Source organism: Pseudopipra pipra, chromosome Z (genome assembly GCF_036250125.1).
Source record: "Pseudopipra pipra isolate bDixPip1 chromosome Z, bDixPip1.hap1, whole genome shotgun sequence".
NCBI lineage: Eukaryota > Metazoa > Chordata > Aves > Passeriformes > Pipridae > Pseudopipra > Pseudopipra pipra.
Window position 1 is genome coordinate 71,218,473 of NC_087581.1, and position 23,495 is coordinate 71,241,967.

Consider the following 23,495-nt stretch of genomic DNA (forward strand, 5'->3'; position numbering starts at 1 on the left):
GTCTCTACCTTTTAATCTTGCATAGACTTGACTCTTTTTGACTACAATTCTCATTATCTCAGTATTATCTTCTAAGTAAGACTGATCCTGAACCTACTTGTCATCTTTCTTATCCCCCAGACACTGATCTTTCTGTTCTATCCCTGCAGTAGCAGATTACTTCCCTTCTCACACCAACTTCTTGGTGAGTATTAAAAGCCTACCTTTCCTACACGGTTTTGCTATCCCACAATCCTGAGATGGAAGGATCTGTGGGATGATGGAAAGTGTGAAAAAGTGCCTGATGCTGTCACGGCAGGCATGTGATTGTGCTTGTGCTGAGGCAACCAACACTCTGATGTTTAACTCCACGGATGGTGAACTTCTCTAGGCACAACCACATGGTCTGCGATGATTTTGAGATAAACCTTTGGTCATGCAAAGTCAGCCACTGCCTTTGTTGGAATTAAAGAAAGAGGAAGATGAAGTGTGGAACTTTTTCATGAGAATGCTGTCGTTCACATTATCTTAACCCAATGATGTTAAAGGAGAAGGAAAAATGTCACTAAACAAATAAATAATTGTGTTCTTGGCAGTAGGATTTGCTTTGCAAACATGAGCATTTGGCAAGTTTCTGCATTTTTCTCTTCAAGCTAAGCAGAAATCTGAGGAAAAGAATAAAAAATCAAAGTTGAGAATTTTGAGTTGCCCTGGCCTTGCTGAAGTCAACAAGGTTTACAGAAGAGAAGGCAGGAGATCTACCTTCCTTAAAAAAGAGCCACAAGATTTGCAACGGGATCTTCATTTGAAGAGAACAGGAAATTACCAGAAATTAAACTACACATACCTTACTGTACCTAGTATTTTTTTGTGAAAGGATGTAGACAGATGATGCATATGTCGTTTTGTGCATGTGTTTACCCATGTGTGTGTGTGTGTAAGCACAGGGATATGTGCTTTTCAACAGCTCCAAGTCCCCAGCATCTGTCAGTATCTCCAGGTGCACGTAAGTCATCTGAATCCTACAGCCTTAATTGCATAACACAGACCTATTATGAAATATTACCACACCAAGATCGTTTACATTATTTCATAACAAAAAGAAATACTATTACAGCACATTTTTACCCTTAAGGGAAAACTACTAATTATTTAAAACGTTGTCTCTGTGTGTGTGTGTGTTTGTGTATGGTGCATAGGGGTATATGAACCTCATTAAGGAAAAATGTAGGGGTGGATTAAAGCAGGATCCGTGGGATACAGCCCCAAGGTCAGAGGAGTTTCAGCAGACAAGAATGTCAGAAGCTATGCAGAAAGTACCAGTGTAGTTGGTTATAATGAGCTTATTGGGGTGATATGAACCACTTAACTTGAGGGGAAAGCAGCACTTTGGGAGAGGAAGTAGCTATGTAAAAGACTGTCAGAGGACTTTGGTGGACTGCAGATATTTGGGTCTCTGAGTGGAATCCAGACGCTAGTGTTAAACTTCGGCATTCTCTAGACTGCAAGAGGGTTACTGAGTTTTGAGACAAATTAATTCAGTTACCTGTCTCCTCTGTTCAAATCCACATTTCTATCTTGCTGCTACAATTACTTGGCTACTGCCCATGTCCTTCCTTCCATGTTAGAGATTTTTTTTTTCAGTGTATAAAGTTTTGTTTTATTTTGTTTTTCATGACTGGTAAGAAAAGGACTGGTGTTTTTGCTCCTTCTCATATGCTCCATTTGGTGACCAAAATGGAGGATTCCCCACCCTCAGGTGGGTGTCCCAGTTTCCTGGCTGTGGAGGCTCATTTTTTTCCCATGTGTGTTCATGGATGTCCTGCATCCACACCAGTAATTTGCTGGTCAGTAGTGAAGTTACAGTGGCTTTGACAATTGAGCCCTCTAGGCTGAGGCACCCAGGATGCTTTCCTGTGGAAGGAAGACTTACAGCTCTTTAGGAAAAGAGTCAATGACTTCTGATTGTCCCACCTTCAGGGTAAAACCCATGTCAACTCCAGCTGCGCTGAAAAAGACAATGGTGTTATTATTTTTTTATATCATCCTGACCCCATGAGTGGAGTGGAAGTGCACTGACATATACATGTTAGACTCAGCCCCTTCGGTAGGAACACCTGGTTTCTATGTTTTAAGACTGAGACTTGGGCCTGAATGAGGTGTCTAATCAGCTAGACTGAGAACATTTAATGTTATTTGGGAGTGCAACATCCAACACAGTCCTGTAAAGGTTCAGGTGCCTTCATGGACAAACAAGGGCTGAGTGTTTTGACAATGATGTCTGGTGTACCAGTGGGAGATGTAGCATATTGTGGCAAAGGACCATCAAGATTCTTAAGTTAAAACATGCATGTGGTGTGAAACATAATTTTTCAAAGTGCCTTTTAGGGCTTTTCATTCATCTTTCCAGAATTCTGGATTAATACCATCAAACTAAAAACAAAAACAAAACCAACCAACCAAACACAACAAAAAAACCCCAACACCCTAAAAGTGGTACCTGGGACCTTCTATCCCTCTATCCTTCTTGGGACCCTTTGTCTTGGGGTCTTCTACCCCTCTGATGGAGCACCAGCAGAAGGGAGCATTCTCAGAGGGCAGAGGAAGCTCTGGGTGACAGACAGGGGGATGCTGTCCATAATCTCTTTTTCATGGTTCCACTGTCCTAAAGTCTCACCTGCTGAGCTGGAACAGGGGAGTTATTTTGGTGGAATGGAAACTTTGGTGTTAGTTGGGGGAATTCCCCTCACAGGTCAGGGAGTCCCTTCTTGGTCAGGTGTTATAAGGCGACTTGGGATCAAAAGTGTGCTCTGCTGCCATCTTTCTCCTCCAGCTGAACTATGTCTGTTGAGAAAGGGGTCTTTATGGTATGTAGATTTGGCCTAGAGCTTAACAGGTGACACTAGCAATCAGGATACACAAGATACTTCTGAGCTTGCTGTTGTGTTGCATATGCCAAGAAGGCTAGTACTTCACCCCAAAGGGATGACAGGGCTCAATTCCTGTATGTCATCTTGAGGCTTTCTAATTCAAAGAAAACCAGTAAATACTGCTTTTGCAGAGCAGTCCTGGGAAATAGTTTGTGCTTGTGCCTTGTTCACCTCTTTCCACATAACACAGGCTTCTTGTGAAACACATCAGAAGATGCACAGCTGAAAGTTCTGCATGATATTGACAGATTTAAACTGTGTGGCAGGTAATGCCATCCAAGTGTTTCTCATGTCTCTGATCTGTATCCTGTAACCATTGCTACCTTGTGAGTCCCCCCTCTGCCTTCCCCCTGCAGCCCCTTCCAGGTGCCTGTAAGACAATATGTGACTGACCAACCACTCAGAAGGCAGGGGGCTTCCATCTGTCTGACCATGCAGGACATATTTTCACTTGGCATTGGTGGATCAAAATGGTAAACTTTTGGTTACAGGAGCCTGATGTGTTTGTTTTTCAGGCCTTAAACACAAGCATACCTCTGCAGGTAGGAGAGCAGGCAGAGCTCCAAGGTTGGTTGCCCGTAGCTACTAATAGAGAAGTCCTGATAAAGAACTTGCTTGCTGTTGCAGCTGCAGTTAGCAATCAGCTGGACTTAATTTGTGAGAGGCTGAAGGGAGCTGAGAGATGCAGCAGCTGAGAGGGGTCTTGTTTGTACAGCACATATGGTGTCCCAGCACGTGCCCCCTTCATTACCATTCCTCAGAGTTGGCTTCTCTTGCAGTATTCTTTGACAAAGGGCTTTGACTTGTAGGGCTGCACTTGAAAATTGTTTCAGTGGTCAAATAGATGACACCTTTTTGTACCGACTGTTTATGTTATCAGAGTTTTCATCCTTGAAAATGAGAATAAAATAGGTTGTGTATATTAAAAAATGTCATGTAACATACCAGCTGTCCGCAGAGGCAATGCATGTATGCCTATGTCTATTTAATAACTGTAAAGCTGGAATTTGCACAAACTGTTGCTTTTCTGTTGTTCTCCAAGTCATTTTATATTGGAATTTTGGTAAACCCACAGCTAAAGTTTAGGCCACAGGTTATAAAACGGGTCAAGTTGTCTGTGTGGCAGTTTGTAGCTGTATGCTACTAGATTTCTATTGCTGGCTTAGGGTAGCACAGCAAAAAAAACAGACCCATCTGTGCTTATGTTGTATGCTAAGCAAACGCTGTTTCATGGAAAATTTTTATTGAACTATAGATATCTTCTCTGTGGTCGTTGTTCCTCCTGCCACAACCTGTCCACACCAACTCCCCAGCTCCACAAGCAACTTTAGGTGGCATGGCATTGCTCGAGCTGCCAGCAGTACTCTGAAGAAGTGTCCTGTGCAGAGCATTTGTATCTCTCCCCTGTTAGGTAGAGGGTCTGTTTAAACAACATGAATGCTGTATGGGACACAGTGTTTGGTATTTTTAGGAGATATCAGTGGCTTTAATATCTGGAATGGCATAATTAATGTTAAAAATTAACTATACCTAAATTTAGCACTAATATTTTCAAAGTAAATTTAGAAGAACTGACACAAGCACTCTTTGGGTGAGCAGTAACTGTGTGCATAACTCAAGTGGTGATTACGGAAAGGAATTATGTGTAATTCTGTGAAACACATATGAAAACCACATAAACACGCCACATTTATATATGTTTAATATGTCTCTGTTAATATGTAATCTATGTAGGCACATATATGCCTGTATGCTCATCATATCCTCATGCATGAAGAGTATTTTAAATGTTTGGGTTTTTTTAATGAAAAGAAGGCAGCCTCTGTATCTGACTTTTCAATTATCTCATTAGGACCAGGAAGTGAATTTGGGCATCATGTGTGACTTGTCTGGTGTAATTGCTGAGCCTAGCATCTTCCATTAACACCAAGGCTGGCAGCACAGGAGTCATTCCAGTTTTGCAGAGCAGCTCTGCCAGTGTGGCACAGCCCTGCCTCTGGGGCTGAAAGAACAGTTTCGTTCCCATCATTATCCTTTTGGGCTTGTTGGCTCGAGAAGGGTGCCCAGCAGTGATGCTTTTTGATCAGGAGCTGATTTACCTAATCTGGCTGGATTGGGACATCAGAGTGTCTCATATGGTCAGTGCACAGGTCCTTGTTCAGAAACCCTGTGAGTGTGAGTTGCTGAATTCCAGCTCTCGGGCTTCACTTAGACTGACATTTCTCAGGGATATCCATCTTCTGACCTGGGCAAATCCTTCAGCATTTCACATTTGTAACTACATCAGTCTATCCATTACAGCCTCAGCAAAACCCCTGTGCGTAACCTGGAAGCTGGACTGTCATTTTCAGAGAAAGCATGCTTTTGTCCTCTGTAAATATGTAAAACAAAATTTCTGAGCTGTTACCAGCCTCCTTTTTCAGTCATCACGCACACAATCTCACAAAGAATGAAGCCATACTCCTGCTCTTTATCCTCCTGCTCGGAAGGAAGGAAGACCAGGAAGTTGTAAAGAACTGGTGAAGAACACAGGATAAAAATCCCTACCTTTGCCTTGAATCAGTGGCATAACTAATCTGGCTTGAATTCACATCTTCTTGCCTGTCCCTTAAAAAAGAAGCTGGGTGTAGTAGTGGTGGTACTTTCTGAAAGTAGAGTCTGTGCTTCCTAAAAATAAACTTAATTTATCAACACTATGGAGTAACAGCATGTAATGTTCTCCATCTCCAGTGGAATTCAGAGCTCCTTGTCACTGGTAAGGATGAAGTTGTGAAACCCAAGTAGATATTTTTAGCAGATTTCAAGAAAATAGCTTCTTGTAATAGTACATGTTGCCCTATCTGGTGTGGCAGATCCTGTCTTTGTCCTCTGTTTGAAGGACAGAATGCAGGAAATAAACTGGTTAGTTTGTTTATGGCTCTGTCAAATGACAAAGGTTGAATGGAAATCCAAATGCACTGAAGTAGTATTAATTGTAGATGCACAATACTCTGGCTTATATTAGCATTCAAAATTATTCTTCTTCTGAAAGGGCTAACAGGGGAAAATCTGCATTATGCAAAAACTTACACAAGATTTGACTTTATGTGACTTGAAAAACTGTGGAAATAGAGTTAACTACACACATAAAACTTCGTAGGACTGGAAATTTATTCTGCTTTATTTTATTCCTCAAAATTAAAAGGCATCTTCAGATCTGAAAGTTAATTTATATGACTTCTGATGGGACAGAGTGGATAGAGTTAAGATTGGAGGATAGGTCTTAGGTTTGTGTCACATGATTTCTTTCAGCCCCTCCTTTTGTCTTTCTCAACCGTAGCATTGTTCATAGCAGTCAAGCAGAATTTATCAGTGATTATGCACTTTAGTTCCTTTAACAAACAGATTTTTTTTTTATTATTATTTGTTTTGTTTGTTTGTTTTAGCTGACAAGGTTGTATAACTTCTGGACCCAGTTTATGTGGCACAGTGCAGCACAAATGACCCATGCAAAGTTCTGTGCTGCAGTGCTGGTACCTGCAGCAACTTGCTTAAAGCGTGTTAAAGCAGTCAGAGATGCAAACTGTCCTCATTTGGTTTCCCAGAATGGAATATTTTGCAGTGGCTTTGATATTGAAACTTGTTTCATCAGTGTCTTACTGATAGGTCCTTAGCAAGGCATTTGGTGTTGAGGATGGCTAGCATGGGGTACTTTCCCCCAGCTCAACCTCACTCTGCACTGACCCAAAATGTCATGGAGTGGAGGGCAGAGCCATGCATCAGCTGACCCTGTGTGATACCTGGAAGTCTTTTCTGAAGCCAAACCTAGGCTACTTTTCAGTTTTGAAGGACATTTCACCCTAGCACCACAAGCATCTTGGTAGAAGTGGAGTCCATGAATGTAGCTGTTTCTTGGCGTCATTAGTGTTAACTGAGATTAACTTGAAGGTGGTGGAACTGCTGATTCTGCCTTGGGCTGTCTTCCAGAGCAGACAGAACTGGTTCCTGAATGCTGTCTGTCTCTGTGGCTGAGGCAATAGAGCAGGCAGATTGTTGGGTTACCAGTATGCTCGAAACCTGTACTTCAAAGCTGATGTACTGGCAACAGTTTCAAACTGAAGTCTGGTCATCCATGAGCTCTCTGATAATCAGGGCTGCTTTGATTGCTCTTGGGACAGAGAGCAAAAATTTGGTTTTTTATCATTAGCACCAACTCTATAGTTCGAAAAAAGTCAATATTTTCTTCAAATAGAAATTGTTAATTTACCACAACACAGAAAATGGTAATTTTCTAAAGATATCTTGTAGAACCACTGAGCTGCGTCTTGTGGCCTTAGAGTCTAGGCTTTTATTTCCTCTAAATATACTCTGCTCTGTTTTCCATGTGTCTGTCATGTTGAATAAGTAACAGGCAGTGGGCACAGGACCAGGACTCATGTCCTGTGTATCATGTAAAACAGAACAGGCAGCTCTTTCTCTTGTGAGAGATACCATCACGGCGTCCTAGTCACAAAGCTGGAATGGAGATGCTGGAACCCTAAGATAGAGTTGCAGCTTCTAACTCAAAGTGTGCTAGGGGTTTTCTTCTTACTTATAATGTCTACTGTTCTAGTGCCTACTCAGTGTCCTCGGTAAAGCAGCCTCACCTTTCAAACTTCTTGTTGCCCTGCCTCAGGTTCCTTCTGAGCCAACCCCCAGCCTCCCTCCTCTGTTCAGTTCTTTGCTGTCTTCTCCCAGTGCAGCATTCTCTTCCGTTCTGTTCCACCCCATTGTGGGATGCCCCACCCCAGGGTCCTCCTGCCTCACCTTGGCATTACGGCTCTGCTCAGCCCTGGAGATGTAGGCACGGACAGTGGGACACTCAGGTTTGCTGCTTTCCCTCTTGCTGAACAGGGCTGCAGCTTGTGAGCCATCCCCAGGACATGGCACTGAGTGCACCCTTAGCAAGTGCTGATGACACCAAGCTGTGTGGTGCAATCAGCACACTGGAGGGAAGGCATGCCACCCAGAGGGATCTGGACACCTTTGAGTGGTGGGCCAATACAAACTTCATGAAGTCCAGCAAAGAAAAGTTCAAGGTCCTGCACCTGGGTCAGGGCAATCCCAGGCACTCCTGCACACTGGGCAGAGGAATGACTGAGAGCAGCCCTGTGGGGAAGAACTAGGGGGTGATGGCTGATAATTGCCAGCATGAGCTGGCATGAGCTTGCAGCCCAGAAAGCCAATGGAATCCTGAGCTGCATCAACAAGAGCATGGCCAGCAGGGCGAGGGAGGGGATTCTGCCTGCCTCCCCCTCTACTCTGCTCTTGTCAGGCCCCACCTGGAGCACAGTGTACAGTTCTGTTGCCCCCAGTGTAAGAAGGACATGGAACTGTTGGAGCAGGTCCAAAGGAGGCCACAAAGTTGCTAAGAGGACTGGAGCACCATCCCCTATAAAGAGGCTGAGAAAGTCAGGGCTGTTCAGCCTGGAGAAGTTTGTGTGGAGACCTCATGGTAACCTTCCAGTGTCTACAGGGAAGCCAGAGAGGGATCCTTGGTCAGGGACTGTAGTGATAGGACAAGGAGTAATGGCTTTGAACTGAAAGAAGTGAAATTTAGTTTAGATATTAGGAAGAAATTCTTTACTATGAGAGTGGTGAAACACTGGAACAGGCTTCCCAGAGAAGTTGTGGATGCCCCATCCCTGGCAGTGTTCAAGGCCAGGTTGGATGGGGCTCTGAGCAACATGCTCATGTCAGGGGTGTTGGAAATAGATGTCCTTCCCACCCAAACCATTCTGTGATTCTATGACATTCAGGTGCTCATAGGCTCCAATGGCTGAGCAGTCACATGCCCTACCTATGTGCTGTGTGTCTGTGTGCTCTGTATGAGAGAACAGGATCTTGTAAGACTGTGTTAGCTGACTCACATAATTTTCTGGCCTGATATCATCTCATCAGCAGTAGATTTGAATAATTTACCAAAGTAATGCTACTACTGCAATTTAAGAAGGATTATTTGCAAATGCTCTCTTAAATTATTGTGGATCACACTTCTGAGAAGACATTAGAAGGTTCATTTATGCTACACACCTTCCTTAATCCAGGGCTTAATTTATCTAAATTTTGTGGCAGCCTATCTGTTCAAAGGCATGATTTGGCAGCTCTAAAGGTTGGTGTGCCAAACTATTGATGCCTTTTCCAAATCTGACGTCAAAGACCTATTGTTTATGGGCTGATCAGGGATGCCATGTGCCTGGGATAGATGATGGTTATTGAACCCCTCAACAGTGACACACGTGCTTGTGTCCCACGTGCTTGTGTCCCACCTCTATCATTCCTGCTGTTGACTGCTGGTTCTGTCAGATAAGAGAATACTCCTGCTCTTTAGCAAGAAAGATGGATTTTATGCACGTCTAAAGAAGCCAACTCCTGTGATGTCATCTGCCAACAATTAATATGGGTGGTATGTAATGGTTTAGAGGAAATTCTGCAAGATTTTTTTAAAAGATTACATTCTTTTCAGTTTGCATTATTATAATTACCTACTTTTTGAAGAAATATAGCTGATTATTTTCTTTCTACCCTGTACCTAAGAGTGGTATTTCAGAGAGGATTAACTGGATCCCCTTCAAAATGTAGCTGTTGATCTCTCCCTGTTCAGGGTTATTTTGCCTGAAGTGAATGTCACTTTTCTGTTTTGACTCTTAAATACTGTGATAAATGTTAGGGTCTACTAAGTTTCAACTTTCTATTTTTATCCGTCAGTAAACACTACACCAGATGTGGGTGTGAAGGACCCTGAGAAGCTGAGGGAGTTCTGCTTTTATTCAGCAGTTTTAACTTTCATAACTGAGAATTTCAGCTCATTTTTTAGGGTTGTGTATGTGCTGTTTTGGGTTTTTTAAGAGCTGAGAAAAACAGGCTTACGCAACTTAGTTTGCATAAGTGCAGTGAGTCATTCACATTTTATTTTTGCGTGCCTCTGTGTGTGTGTGTTTTATTGCTTTATATAACCTGTCTTTGAAAAGTACTACTGTGAATACTAAGAATATATTTTTGCTGTAAAACAGAACAAAAAAAAAAAAGAAATATGCCTATTAGGAAGATAACTGCTTCTTGGTGATATCTCCCTGTAGATACTGTTGTCCAGGAGGGCACTTTGGTGATTCTTTTTAACACCGTGGTTCTCCAGTGGCGAAGTTTATGCTGATATATGAAAGTGTAAGGAGGTCAGGTAGCTCTGTCCTTTCCTTTTGTGGGCAGAGCTGAGTGTGACTCCACATGATAATGTTGGTTATATATATGTGTGTGTATATATATACATAAATATATATATATGCATATACTTATATAGAGGTTTCAAATGTGTGTAGTCCTTTCAGCATACTGTAGCTTCTGCTTTATCACATTTCTTCCCATCATCTAGGGAAGAGTGGAACTTTCACAGCAGTGTACCTCTGTGCACTGTTGAAAGAAATTTGGGGCTTAAATCCTTCACACAGCTATCAGGCATGGGTGGCAAGCATCCTTCACCAGGCATGCTTACAGAGTCCTCTGGAAGGCTTCATCTTTTTTGACACTACTTCTCTGCTCCGTGTGATCAAGGGTACTGTGAATGTCTGGCTGCTTGGAGTTTATTGTTTTGAATGAGGTTACAGGTAATTAGGTGTCAGTACCCTTTAACTGCTAGAATTGCCATTTTATTTTATGTTTATATGTTTCAGATGTGTTTTCTTTGACACCTGATGGATGGTGCTGTAACTATGACAGGGAACTCACTGTTAGTTTTCTCAGAAAGGGGGAGTGTGGTTCATGGTGCAGAGATGTGGGCACAGATCTTCTTGCCCCACGGCTCTTCTGAGGCTTACTACATCATTCCTCCCCAGCTCCCTGCTGTGTCATTATGTTTTCTGATCTGATGTGTAGGATGCTAGAAATCTCTCCAAGCATGGGAAGTTCACCACAACAGTTTCATGCAGATTACTTCCATGCACACTCAGAAGTCCCTCCACTCTGCTCTGCTGCCCTGTGTTTTACCAAATCAGATTCGGGACTTCTTCCTTTCTATAACCCAGTTTTTTATTTCCTTTAACACACATCACAGGCTTTATTTAATTTCAATGGTATCCTAAGTTTTGTGCAAGTAGCACTGTTCATTGTTGGGGCAACATTTTTTGATGACTCCTGGTTGAGAAGATGAGGAAGTGAATTTGGACATCATGTGTGATTTGTCTGGTAATCACTAGAGAAACTGTGTTTTCTGTTTGATGCAGAGAGGATGTTTGCAGTTGCAAAATAAAGCAGTATTCATCTACTACCCCGCTAGCAGATTAACAGTCTGAAGTCCACAGAAGTGCCATTAAACAGGGGTACTGCCATGGGCAGGGACACCATCCACTGGGACCAAATTGCTCAGAGCCCCATCTAACCTGGTCTTGAACATTTCTAGGAGTGGGGAGCCCACAACTTCTCTGGGAAAGCTGTTCCAGTGCCTCACCACCCTAACAGTAAACATTTTCTTCTAATATCCAATCTAAACCTACCCTCCTTCAGCTTAAAGCTGTCCCCCTTTGTCCTATTACTACATGTCCTTGTGAAAAGTCCCTCTCCAACCCCTTTAGGTACTTGGAGGCTGCTGTAGGGTCTCTCTGGAGCCTTCACTTCTCCACGTTAGGTCAGGTGCCCCAGACCTCTGAACAACTTAGTGTCTCTCCTCTGGACCCATTCAATAGGGTCCTTTTTTTGGGGACCCCAGTACTCCAAGGTGGGGTCTCACAAGAGTAGAGAAGAGGGGGAGAATCACCTCCCTCACCCTGCTGGCCATGCTACTTTTCTTTCAGCTCAGGATGTGGTTGGTTTTCTGCACTACAAGCACACGTATTGAGCTTTTCATCCACAAACACACCCAAGTCTTCCTCCCCAGCTAGTCTCAGTCCATCATCATTAAGAAATTGGGTTCACATAAGGAATTGTAGTACCTGTCTAGCTTCAAAAATGTGAGCAGTTTTCATTAATACACTTACATGTATAAAGTCAGGTATAAACTTAAATTCCTTGTTGGATTGATGTTCAGAAGAGCAGCTCAACTGGTTTGGGCTCTAATGCGATTAATGTGCCCAAGACAAAAATACCAAGTAGGTGTGACATAGGTATAACTGTTTCCTATAACAGCTGTTGAGAATAAGGCACCTCCTTCACTCAGTAGACAACTGGCATGACATCTGGAGATAAGAATTATATCTGAACTTGTAGAACCCTGTACAAATAAGAAAAAATTCCTACTCACGTACACAAAAGCTATAATTTAGAGTAACCTTTATATTTAATCCCCTTAAAGAGGTGTTTTGCTTTAGCACACAGTTGTGGGCAGTGTCTCCGTGGGCATAGTAGTTATTCTCACCACTGCTTGATTGTTTCAAATGACCCCTTGTATGAGCAGGCAAATACCTAAATTGCCTATGCCTTTGTGTTAATCATGACCTCAAACGTTAGATGTGAGAGGTGGGAGGCTTTTGCAATAAAATTATAGCTATGCTTTTAACATTCATTCTTGTGCTTCAAATACAATGACTTAAGTTTGCTGATCCTCAAGGCAGTCCTCGAAGCACTGTTTCTAATCAGTCCTTTATCCCTGAGGGTATTATCCTTGTGCCCTTTTTTATATGCCCATGCTGCATAAGTCTATTACAGAGTCACAGAATGGGTCAAGTTGGAAGGGATCACAGTGGGGCATCTGGTCCAACCTCCCTGCTCAGTCGTGGTCATCCTGGATCACATGGCACAGGATCTCATGCAGGCGGTTCTTGAATATCTCCAGTGAGGGAGAATCCACATCCTCTCTGGACAGTCTCTTCCAGTGCTCAGTCACCCACACAGTGAAGAAGTTCTTCTTCATGATCATGTGGAACTTCCTGTGCATCAGTTTCTGCCCATGGCCTCTTGTCCTATTGCTCAGCACCACCAAGAAGAGCCTGGCTCCATCCTCCTGACACCCTCCCTTCAAATACTTCAGACACTGATGAGATCCCCTCTCAGTTGTCTCTTCTCAAGGCTGAACAGGCCCAGGTCTCTCAGCCTTTTCTTGTAAGAGAGGGGCTTCAATCCTGTAATCATCTTCATTGCCCTCCAGTGAACCAGCTCCAGGAGCTCCTTGTTCTCTCATTGTGAGGAGCCCAGAACTGGGCACAGCTCTCCCCCCTCTCCCTGGGACTGGGTAAAGGGGCAGGATCTCCCTTGACCTGCTGGCAGTGCCCTTCCTAATGCACCCCAGGATCCCACTGACCTTCTTGGCCACACGGGCACACTGCTGGCTCATGGACAGCTTGTTTTCCACCAGGACCTCCAGGTCCTTCTCCGCAGAGCTGCTTCCCAGCAGGTCAGCTCACAGCCTGTGCTGGTGCCTGGGGTTGTTTCTCCCTGCACTTGCTTTGTTGAACTTCAGGTGTTTCTGCTCTGCTGCTCCCTCCAGCCTGTCCAGGTCCTTCTGCAGGGCTGCACAGCCCTCTGGGGTACTGGCCACTCCTCCCAGCTTTGTGTCATCAGTGAACTTGCTCAGGAGGCATCTGCCCCTTCATCCAAGTCATTGGTGAATAAATTAAACAATACTGGGCCCAGTATGGAACCTTGGGGGGCAACAGTAGTGACAGGCCTCCAACTACAATCCTGTGTCACTTCTCCCTGTGCCAGTGATTACAACCCTCTGAGACCTGCCGTTCTGCCAGTTCTCAATTACACATTGTCCACAGAAATCAGTCATAAGGCAGCCATCTCAGTGTACCACAAACAGTAGATGTCTCAGGAATTTAAAAAGTCTTGCTAGAAGGTGAATGTCCACTGGGGTGAAAGGATGGTCCTGTAATGGTACATTTGTGTGCACTCTGGACACAGGGTTAAGAGTCTGGAGAATCGGGGTGGCCTGAGCACATGAGATCATGTGTTTTACTCAGGGAAATATACCCTCTGCTCTTAAAAGTCATTGGAGATTGAGTTGAAATTAAACACACTCTTCCTGCTAATGATGTTTTGCAGATTTTTTCACATAATTTGGTGGAGAATCAAAGATTTTATTACTTACTTACAGAAAGAGATACTTAACAGGCAGGACATTAAAAGAAGGAACAAAAGGTTTACAAAGCTCAAATAAATCTTTCTCTGTTTTTCTGTGGTGTGCTCATCTGACTGCTTGAACACAACACTCTAGAACTAAATTTTTAGCCAACTGGGGTTTAGAAATTTCACAGAATTTCAGCACAAAGCAAGTCAACTTTCTATAACCATGATAAAGGAGGAATAATTACACTTTAACTGACCCTTATGATAAGTTTCCAGCTGCCTGGAGTAGAAATCTGGGTCACTACTTCACTGAGCAATAATGTAAGACATCAGGACACTGCTGTATTCCAGGTATAGTAAATTACCCTCTTCTTACCAAAATCAAAGCAATAATCCCACTCGTGTCCATGAGTTTGTTCTGAACTTTGTCAGTGATACATTTTCCATGCATAAACTAGAAGGCTTGTTAAACTTTTTTAATATTATCTTTACTTACTGACTTACTTTTGTCTCCTGTTCATTTTAGTGGAACTTTTTAAAGATTACCTTTTATGTGGCAGGAAAACTGACTTAATCTATTTTGGATATCACTGAGGTGAAATTTATATGAAACACAGTATGTCCTTTGTCTTGACATTGAGGAAGTCACTGCTACTATTACTAAAAGCAAATGGCCAACAAGTTAGCTCAGTAGCAGTCTGGCATGGGTATCAGCTGATATCTCAAATTTACTTATAAAGCTGATTCTGAAAAATTCCAGAGAACCATGGAGAATTTCCCAACAGAATTCAGGAGAAGGGCATTGTTTTACAAATTCTTTGTGTGGATTTTTGGCAGTAATGTAGCCTGGGATGTAGAAGCCACCCCAGGCCAAACTCCTGCAAGGGTGTCAGGTTACATTAACAACATATTGGGAAGCAGGTATTCAAGAGTACTAGCCTTGATCTGCGTCACAGGAAGAGGCTTGAAATAATGCTTGAGAAAAATACTTTTTAGAGTTACGTGGGAGGGGAAAAATAAGCTTCAGCAACCTATTATTGGAGGCTTTTTCTTCACCCGTTTTTTTATTTGTGAGCCAAATACTGCAGTAATTAAGCTGCAAGAAGAAGGGAATGTGCTTTGCTTTTAGTGGAAATTAACATTGGTTTTCTCCAGGCATTCAATCACTTAACTCAGTTGTCTTTTTATATTATTCAAATGTGACACACATTAGTTAAACATAAGTGGTTGAAGAATCATGTTGCAGAATGCCTCTTGAGAGAGAAGCATGTTATAAACATTTCTACTAATGGAATATTTATGTTAATGTAAATTAACTCCATAAGGGTGGCAAATCCTTTAAAAGGTGAACATGAAGTTCCTGCTGCACAATGAACGCTTTTATTATTTTGTTTCTTGTACAGCACAAAGGGTGGTGTACAGGCTTCTGCTGTAGCCATGAAGGAATTTGCAAATGCAGTTTTTGTGACCCTCAAGAATCAAGGCCTGTCACACAATGAAAATATAATGCAGACTTGTGTGATGCTGAGGAAGAGGAAGGACACTTTGCAGAAGAAATTGTCAGAACTGTGATCTGAGAAAAAATGCAGAATGAACTGAGTCTGTAGGAGAGCAGAGCAAAATGAAGAGTTATAGGTAGAAGATAGATTTAATGAGATGGATGGAGATAGTGATCATTTTAAAGTGGGTGATCAGTTGCCAACAATATTAGGGATAAGGACTAAGAATGATAAGAAAGTACAGTCGTTGTCATCTCTGTTTCCTGTTGCTTAGAGTTGTACAATCCTTAACATCCACTGGTCAGATGATGTGACCAATAAATTTGTTCTAGAACAGGCAGCAGTCACAAGCATTGAGGCCATGTTGCTGAGAACACAGCTGTGCTGGGCAGGGCACGTCTCCAGGATGAAGGACCAACCACCCCCTCCCTAAGATCTTGCTTTATGGTGAACTTGCCACCGGCTGCTGCAAGAGAGGAGCCCCAAAGAGGAGATACAAGGACTGCCTGAAACAACATCTCAGCCTTGGCCATATTGATCATCATAACTGGTCTACTCTGGCCTCCAACTGGGAGCTCTGGAGACACACCATCTATAACGCTGCTGATGCCTTTGAGAACGCAGCAGGATCACCCTTGAGGAGAAAAGACAACACAGAAAGAACCGTGTCTTGCAGAATTTACCACCTAAGGAGTCTTTCTACTGTGCCTTTTGCAATTGGACATGTCTATCTCGTATTGGCCTCGTTAGCCACCAGCGTGTTTGTAACAAACGTGGATAGAGCCTTCCCAAATCTTCGTTCACGAAGCCTGGCCATGATGATGAGAGTTATGAGATCAGACAGATCTGTTGGAGTGATGGAGGGGACTGGCAGCACACCTTGCTTGGAAAACATTTCCAGTGGTATGGCTGAATTCAAGTGCTTTTCAAAGAGGGGTCTAATACAGGCTTCCCCTTACAAACCAACTTCAGGAATGGCAGAACTGAAGGAATGGTTGCACCATCCTTTGGGAGACAGCGCAGCAATCAACAGAGCTGTTGTTACAGCCTCCAGCACGGTCCCTTTGCTCTTGTGCACGAGGGGAAGCAGAAGCCCTGGAGGTCAGGGAAGTGAGAAGTCCAGTGAAGTGCCTGGGCTTTGTAAGCACAAGGGGATTTACCCAGCTGCCTGTTTTGAAGTCCCCTATCAAACGTAAGTACAACCCGCTAAATAAAACCTTTGATTCTTCAGCGGTTTCGTTTGCTTGTTTGTTTTTGCGGTATGCAAATTTGTTATCAAAATTATTTATATTGCACAAAGTGCTCTTTCAACTGTGTTTTATTAATTCAGGAACAGCAGCGATAAGATCTAGTTCTTTCCAAAGAATTTGGTATGCCACATGTCCCAAATGGATCAGATTACAAAGGCAGTTCAGTTCCCAGTTAGGCTCTTCAGTGAAGTGGTTAGATTTTTTGACAGCACTCAGCATCCAGTGGGTCTGGTGTTCATTTTCAGGAATGGGAGCGGGTGAGCACTTCTGCAAGTGTAATCTTTTGTACTTAAATATTTGTGTGTTTTCTCCCAATCCCGTTTTACATGAAGTTATGTGACATTTTTTTTGTTGTTATTTTCAGAGTTTGTTTCCTTGTTTAATAAAGAAAACTAAATAGTTCTGCAAGAGTCCCACTGCATTTCTGTGTACTGGGATTGTCATATTTTTGTGATTATTTGTTTTTATTTTTATGATTTTCATTATATTTAAACCCCAAGTGTTCATAAATAAGTGCACAAAAGAAACCACAAATACCATGATGAGTTACACAGTAGTGATAACTCCAAGTACAAATACTAAATTTAAAATGTAAGTTGTTATTTGTACAGTCAATTAACATGAATGACTGATGAATCACAGTAAATCCACAAACACATGCTGAACTTGGATTTTTGCACATGTAAATCCATTTGCCTTAACGCCTTGTTCCTTGGATAAATATGACAGTTTTATGTGACTTTTCAAGAACTACAGATTACTTTCTTCCACTGGAAATCAGTGTGGTGGCCTAACTACATTAAATATTCCTCTCATCCAGATTTGTCTTTAATTATGATTTTACCTCTTGAAAGATCTCCCATTTTCAGGTTTTGTGGAAGTTGTTAAGTTCCAATCCCTGATGGATACCTGTGAATACTTAATAAAATATACATCACATAGCCAGACTGGCATGCTCATTGTGCCAGGTGAGTCAAAGACACCTCTAAATCATTGACACCAGTGTCACATAACTTACCAAACTGTCTCTCTGATCGTCTTTCCCCACAGCTCTGTCTTCACCCTGACAGTTCTGCTTCCAGTCCTCGTGGTGCACAGCACGCCTCTGGCATTGATGGTTTGCATGTCTCCCAGCTTCTCCCTACACATTGATGCCATTTGTGAGCTTCTCATTCCAGAATTCCCAAAGCCCTGCTTTCTATACTGTGCCAAAAAGGCACTAATTTCTGTAGTAAGTGTTCTCAGCAAGAAAAGCCAGCTTCAGTTATGATTTCTCCTGTTCCGTTTTCCTTTGTCTTGTCAACTGTCTGACTTTTATCACTCTACCTTTGTCTTCCCTTGGTTTGTCAAGTTGACTTCTGTAGTTTTGGTGTACTCCTGAACAAGCAGCAGATCTTTTCCTTGCCACTGTAACATGTCTGGCACGTGCTGCAGTGTTAGTTTTGATATAGGTAGTGATTAATAGTTGCAAAAATTCATGAACTGCTACTGGTCTATGTCAACTGTCGTAGTGGCCCCTATTTTAATTTCATGAATCACTGCCTAGGCAATAAGCATGGTTAACCTGCAAGTCAAACTGAAGGTGAGCAACGAGCTGTGACTTCTTTTCTCTAAATTCTTTTTGAGTGTTACCCCATCTTCCCCTGCTACCCCCACACCCATCATCTGTTCACGTGCTCACTGCCTTTTTGGTCTTGACTCTGAGCTCAGTGTGTCAGGGGGTCTGTGCTGGTGTTTACTGCTGCACACTATTACCACAGTGGTCTATAGCTTGTGTTCTCACACAGTTGCTGACTGTGACATTAGTGCTTCACTGTATGGGTATGATAATGGCAAAGGCGGCACAAGGTGGAGAGCCATGGAGCCACTGTGCTGATCTTTGTTCCCTGGAAGTGGTCTCTGGTGCAACCAATAGGAAGGGGTGGGTGGGATACAGGTGGGACGGGGCTCCTCATCTCCCCCCATCTCAGCTGAGCTCTACCTGTTTCACATCCATCCAAAGGGCTTCATTCCTCAGAACAGGCTGTCTGGCCCCCTTTTGCAAACACATCAGTTTCAGCACATGAAAAAAAGAAAAGGTCTGGTTGCATGGATCTGGGGAAGAGGCAGCACTGCATAGCTCCAGCAGAAAGCTAACTTTTCCTTCCACTGTTCTTCTGCATTTCCCCCTCCTCCCCCTGGGCCCTGCAGAGAGATTAGTGATCAAACTGTAAATCCCCCAAGTGCAGAAATTAGTAAACCTCCCATCCCGTCCCCAAGAGGACATGTATGCTGACAACAGCCTCATTCAATCTGACACCTGTTTCACTTTAAAACAGAGCCCTATAAATAGAGTGAATGTAACCCTAGGTGGCATTGCAAAATATTATGGAAAATACAGCTTACAACCCTGAGAAGAAGGGGGAGTAGAGAGAGTGGGGGTGGGCAAAAAGACACTATCTACCATAAAAACCTGGCAGCTTCGTGCAAGTGCTGTTGCTTTTAATTTAAATGCTCATTTCTTATTCTATTTTCAGATCCTCTCTGGGATTTTAGGAATGTTGAGACGTGCTGGTTATAAAACCCTAAGTACAAAATGGTCACGGATGGCTGGAATGAGGCATGTTCTAATGGAAACAAATCACTTGTCAGTAAGCAGCCTTCAAACTTTTGAACAAAAGCTCAGAAGGGTCAGGGAAAAGACAAGTTTGTTGATCTAAAATGGCTGGATGCAGGTCATCAGAAAGGCATAGGCTTCAATATTGTTGAGGCAACTCTTCAGTTCTATGTAAAATTAGAGTTTTAAATGAGGTTAAATGCTTTGATGGCAACCACAAGTGGAATGAGCAACTTGCATTAAACAAAAAGCTCACACATTATAAAGGGTGCATAACACCGAAATGTAAAGCATGTACACCACAAAACAGCTGCAGAATGGAGCTCAGTTGTGGGAACTGCATTTAGGTGTATAGACATGAATGTGTGTGAGGAAGACCATGCTATATCTGCTGAAATTTAGGAGGGTGACCAGTATTCCTGTAGGTGTCTGTGATCCGTTAGTGTTTTTGTTAGTTAAAATAGTGTAGCTTAGCTTTATAGTGATTTGTTGTTAAGTCTGTTCACTCAGCTTTCTGTAGGTTTTAACTCTAGATGAAATTCTGCAATGCAATCGTTAAATTTTTTAATATTTGCTTGCAAGACACATGATGAGGTTCACGACCCCTGGACCAGCTGTAACGAGGGATGAGCCCTTCTTTTTCCTGTGTAATATTTTGTGTTACTGTGTAAAATGAATAATGTTGGTCTATAATAAGTTGTATAAGGTGGATGAATTATAGTCTTTGTGGAACATCTCGTTGAATCTCCTAATTCTACTGTAGCTTGGTTTCATTAGCAAACAAGCCTTATGCAATCTTTCTTTATGATCAGTCTGTCTGTCTGCTAGTCGCCCTCACAAGCCGCTTCTGAACTTGTTCAGTCTTCAACTGGATTTGAAGAGTGTTTGCAGGTAACTTATGTTTTGACTGGATTTGTTGAAACTTCTCTAAAAAAAGGAGAGGCAGAGGCAGTGCCTCTGCAGAGGGTAAGGCAGGTGAAGCAGTTGTCAGATAAGCAGTCAACGTGGGGGTCCTTGGTACGGTACACACTGCTTTGTGCATACAGGGACACAGTGGGGACTGATGAGAGAGGTTTGGACAGAGGTGACTGGGGAAAGAAATCTGAAGGGACAAAGATTTGACCTCCATTGGTAACTAGGTTTCGTTTCAGTGTTCGTGGAATAATTTCATTTTCATATGGAAAACAGCAGCAGGAGAAGAGGCAGTGACTCTCTGTGGCGAAACGATATCCGTGAGCTTCAAAGCACAGGGCAGCCCTTTGGTGTTTCTGAGGTTTACTCTGCTAAATAAACATTGTTCTGCTTTCAAAGGAAAGAAACTGAGACACTTTCTTCACAGAGTTTTGACTTGCTCAAAGGCACCAAATGACTCAGCAGCAACCAGGTGCAGCATACAGACATGCTAAGGTAGCTTAGAATCACATGATCATTGAGGCTGGAAAAGACTTTTAGTGTCGTTGAGTCCAACCATAACCCTAACAGTCCTGAGCCCACCAGTACACCATGCCCCTAACCACCACATGTACATGTCTTTTCAATACCTCCAGGGGTGGGGTTGACTTAACCACCTCCTGGGCAGCCAGTTCCAATGCTTCATAACCCTACTGCTGAAGATATTTTCCCCAATATCCAATCCCTCCCCATACTGAGGTGCAACTTGAGACCATTTCGTCTCATCCTGTTGCTTAAAACCTGAGCGAAGAAGAGACCGACCCCTGCCTGGCTACAACCTCCTTTCAGATTGTTTTAGAGAGTGAGAAGATCTCCCTCGAGTCTCATTTTCTCCACGGCAAACAACCTCAGCTCTCTCAAGTCATTTCTCATAAGATTTCTGCTCCAAATCCATCACCAGCTCAGTTATCTTTCCCTGAACACACTCCAGAACCTCAGTGTTATTCTTGTAGTGAGTGGTCCAAAACATGGGGGCCTCTGGTGGTCTAGTGGTTAGAGTGCCTGACTCTCACCACTGCAACCCAGGTTCGATTCCCGGCCCCCTGGGCAGGTGGAGCCTTGGTAGGCAATCCACCTAAGAGAAGGTCACTCTAAACAAACCTACATCCTGGGGACCTCACTGCCACTGTCCAAGCTTTGCTCGGCCCCGGCAGATGAACCTCAGGACTAAAGGGTGGGCTCAGTTCAGCGCACGCTGTGTCTCACCTAAAAAATCCACTGCGCAGGCTGGAAGGGTTAATGACCTTTCCCAAAATCTTCGCTCGCGAAGACTGGCCATTATTATTATTAGGTCCAAAACTGAACACAGGATTTGTGATGAAGCCTCACCAGTGCTGAGTAGAGGGAGAAAGCCACTGCCCCTCATCCTGGCCAGTGTGTCCAGCAGCTTACACAGATCTTCACTCACCACACATCCCAAATATTCTCCTTCCTCAAGACCTTGGAGCTTATCAGTGCTCCCTGTTCCTGACTTTTCGGTTGCTCTTAGGGTCGTTTAAATCTGCATCTGCTAGTATTGCAAGAGGACAGTGCTGCCTGCTCAAGCCCAGCAATCACTTACCATCCAGAAAGGCCATGACAAGGAAAACATCTTCCAAATGCCTCTGGTTGTTTTTTGTTTTTCTGCCAGAAATGAGGGCATGCTGCTGAAGAAGGGTTGCAAAGCAGCCTGCAGAGAGCTCCAGGCAGTACAGACAAAAGCACTCCTGGTACCTGGAGTAGCTTTGTTTGGAGTTAACTTGGGGTTGTCTGCAGTATCCTGCCCTGCTCACCTGCCTTAGGTATGGCAGCTGATAGTTGTTGCTGTTTTGTGCTGCTCTTCTTGTCCGTCACGTGAAGTACACTGAGACCATGGGGAGGAGTAATCATGGGAGACACTCCATGTCTCCTCTTCAGATGCTACACTGCCTGGATAAAAGCTTATCAGCAGCTTGGGTTTCTCAGCACTGGTGCAGATGGGTTTGCAAACACCTTATATTTGCATTAGGAATGGCACTGCCTTTGTGTGCAGAGCACTGATTTAGTCCTTCTGCACCGCTGAAGTTCTGTGTTGAAGCCAGATTGTAGACTACTCTGGGTGCTGGGGTGGAGGAGGCAGGAGGCAAGGAGTAAGAATTGCTCCTATACCATGATTAGTTTGTATATAGGGGTAGAGTGGCACTGGGAAAATGCTAAAGGGGAGGGGGGGGGTGGCAGGGGACAGACAGATGTACTACTGCAAATGGCTGCTGCATCTCCCAGTAAGACAAGCTGATTTCTCTTTGCCCAAATGAGCATCAGATGAGGGAAGCACTTTTAGGAAACATAAGCCTTGATACTACATTCATTTCTGGGACAGAATTAAACCTGCTGCTCATGTGACTTGAATTTAGTGTACGTGTGTGCACACAGAGTTTTTGCTTTTTGTCACATGGCTGCCAAAAATAATAGTAAAACATATAAGTTAAACATGCTGTTACAACACAATATCACTTCATTACTGTTCAGGGCAGCTCAGGTTTCCTTCTGAACATATCACCAGCAGGCAGTAATGGAAGAGTACAGAGGGCACATGAAAAGAACAGTGCAACCTCTTGGCATTTTATCCTAAATGTCAGGCATGGTCAGCATTCCCTGGTGAATTCCCTAGTGTGTGCAGTTAGCATCTTCAGGAATTATCTCTCACAGTGTTCAAATTAACTTAAATAGGGTAATATCAAATTGTCTGCTCCCTGAGTTTTTCTTTCCAAATTCCAGCAGTTGGCCATATAAATAATTTCTCTCCAATCAGCAGAGTCTCTCCTCTGTAACTCTTATTCTAATCTTATTTTCATAACTCGTTACTTCTCTGACTTTCAATTAACACTTCATTTATGTTCTTTACTTAGACACTGTAGGTGTAGCCTTTTGAAATTCTTCCCTAATGTGATTTTAGTGCTGTCACTCCAATTAGGGGCATGGTAATGACTAACCTCTGCTCTTGTACCTCTGTTGCTATGTTGCATAATGACTTCTCAGAAGTTCTGAATTAATGCAGGTCAGTTGATAATTTCGGGCTACAGGCAATATGATGCCTGGAAAAAAAAAATCCATTTGTAATCTGAAAGATCTTATGGGAGTGTTGCATAACTTGAGGAACATAATAGCTCATTAGCTAGAAGTCTGTAGTGTGAGGACGGGTAAACATGATTGGTATCACAGGGGAAAAAAAAAAAGACTTTATTTCTTAAGTGCTCTTCTCACAATACAACATAGCTCTAGGTACTGGTGGATGTTGCAAGGAAATGCTTCTGCTCTG

At 43.1% G+C, this 23,495-nt stretch overlaps 1 long non-coding RNA gene across 1 annotated transcript; it reads left to right on the forward strand.

The window, feature by feature from the left end:
- The first annotated feature begins 1,712 nt into the window (after positions 1–1,712).
- Positions 1,713–22,155, forward strand: LOC135407617 (uncharacterized). Its single transcript, XR_010426949.1, has 3 exons — positions 1,713–17,902; positions 19,188–21,177; positions 21,510–22,155. It is a non-coding gene; the product is annotated as an uncharacterized LOC135407617 (long non-coding RNA).
- The last annotated feature ends 1,340 nt before the right edge of the window (positions 22,156–23,495 follow it).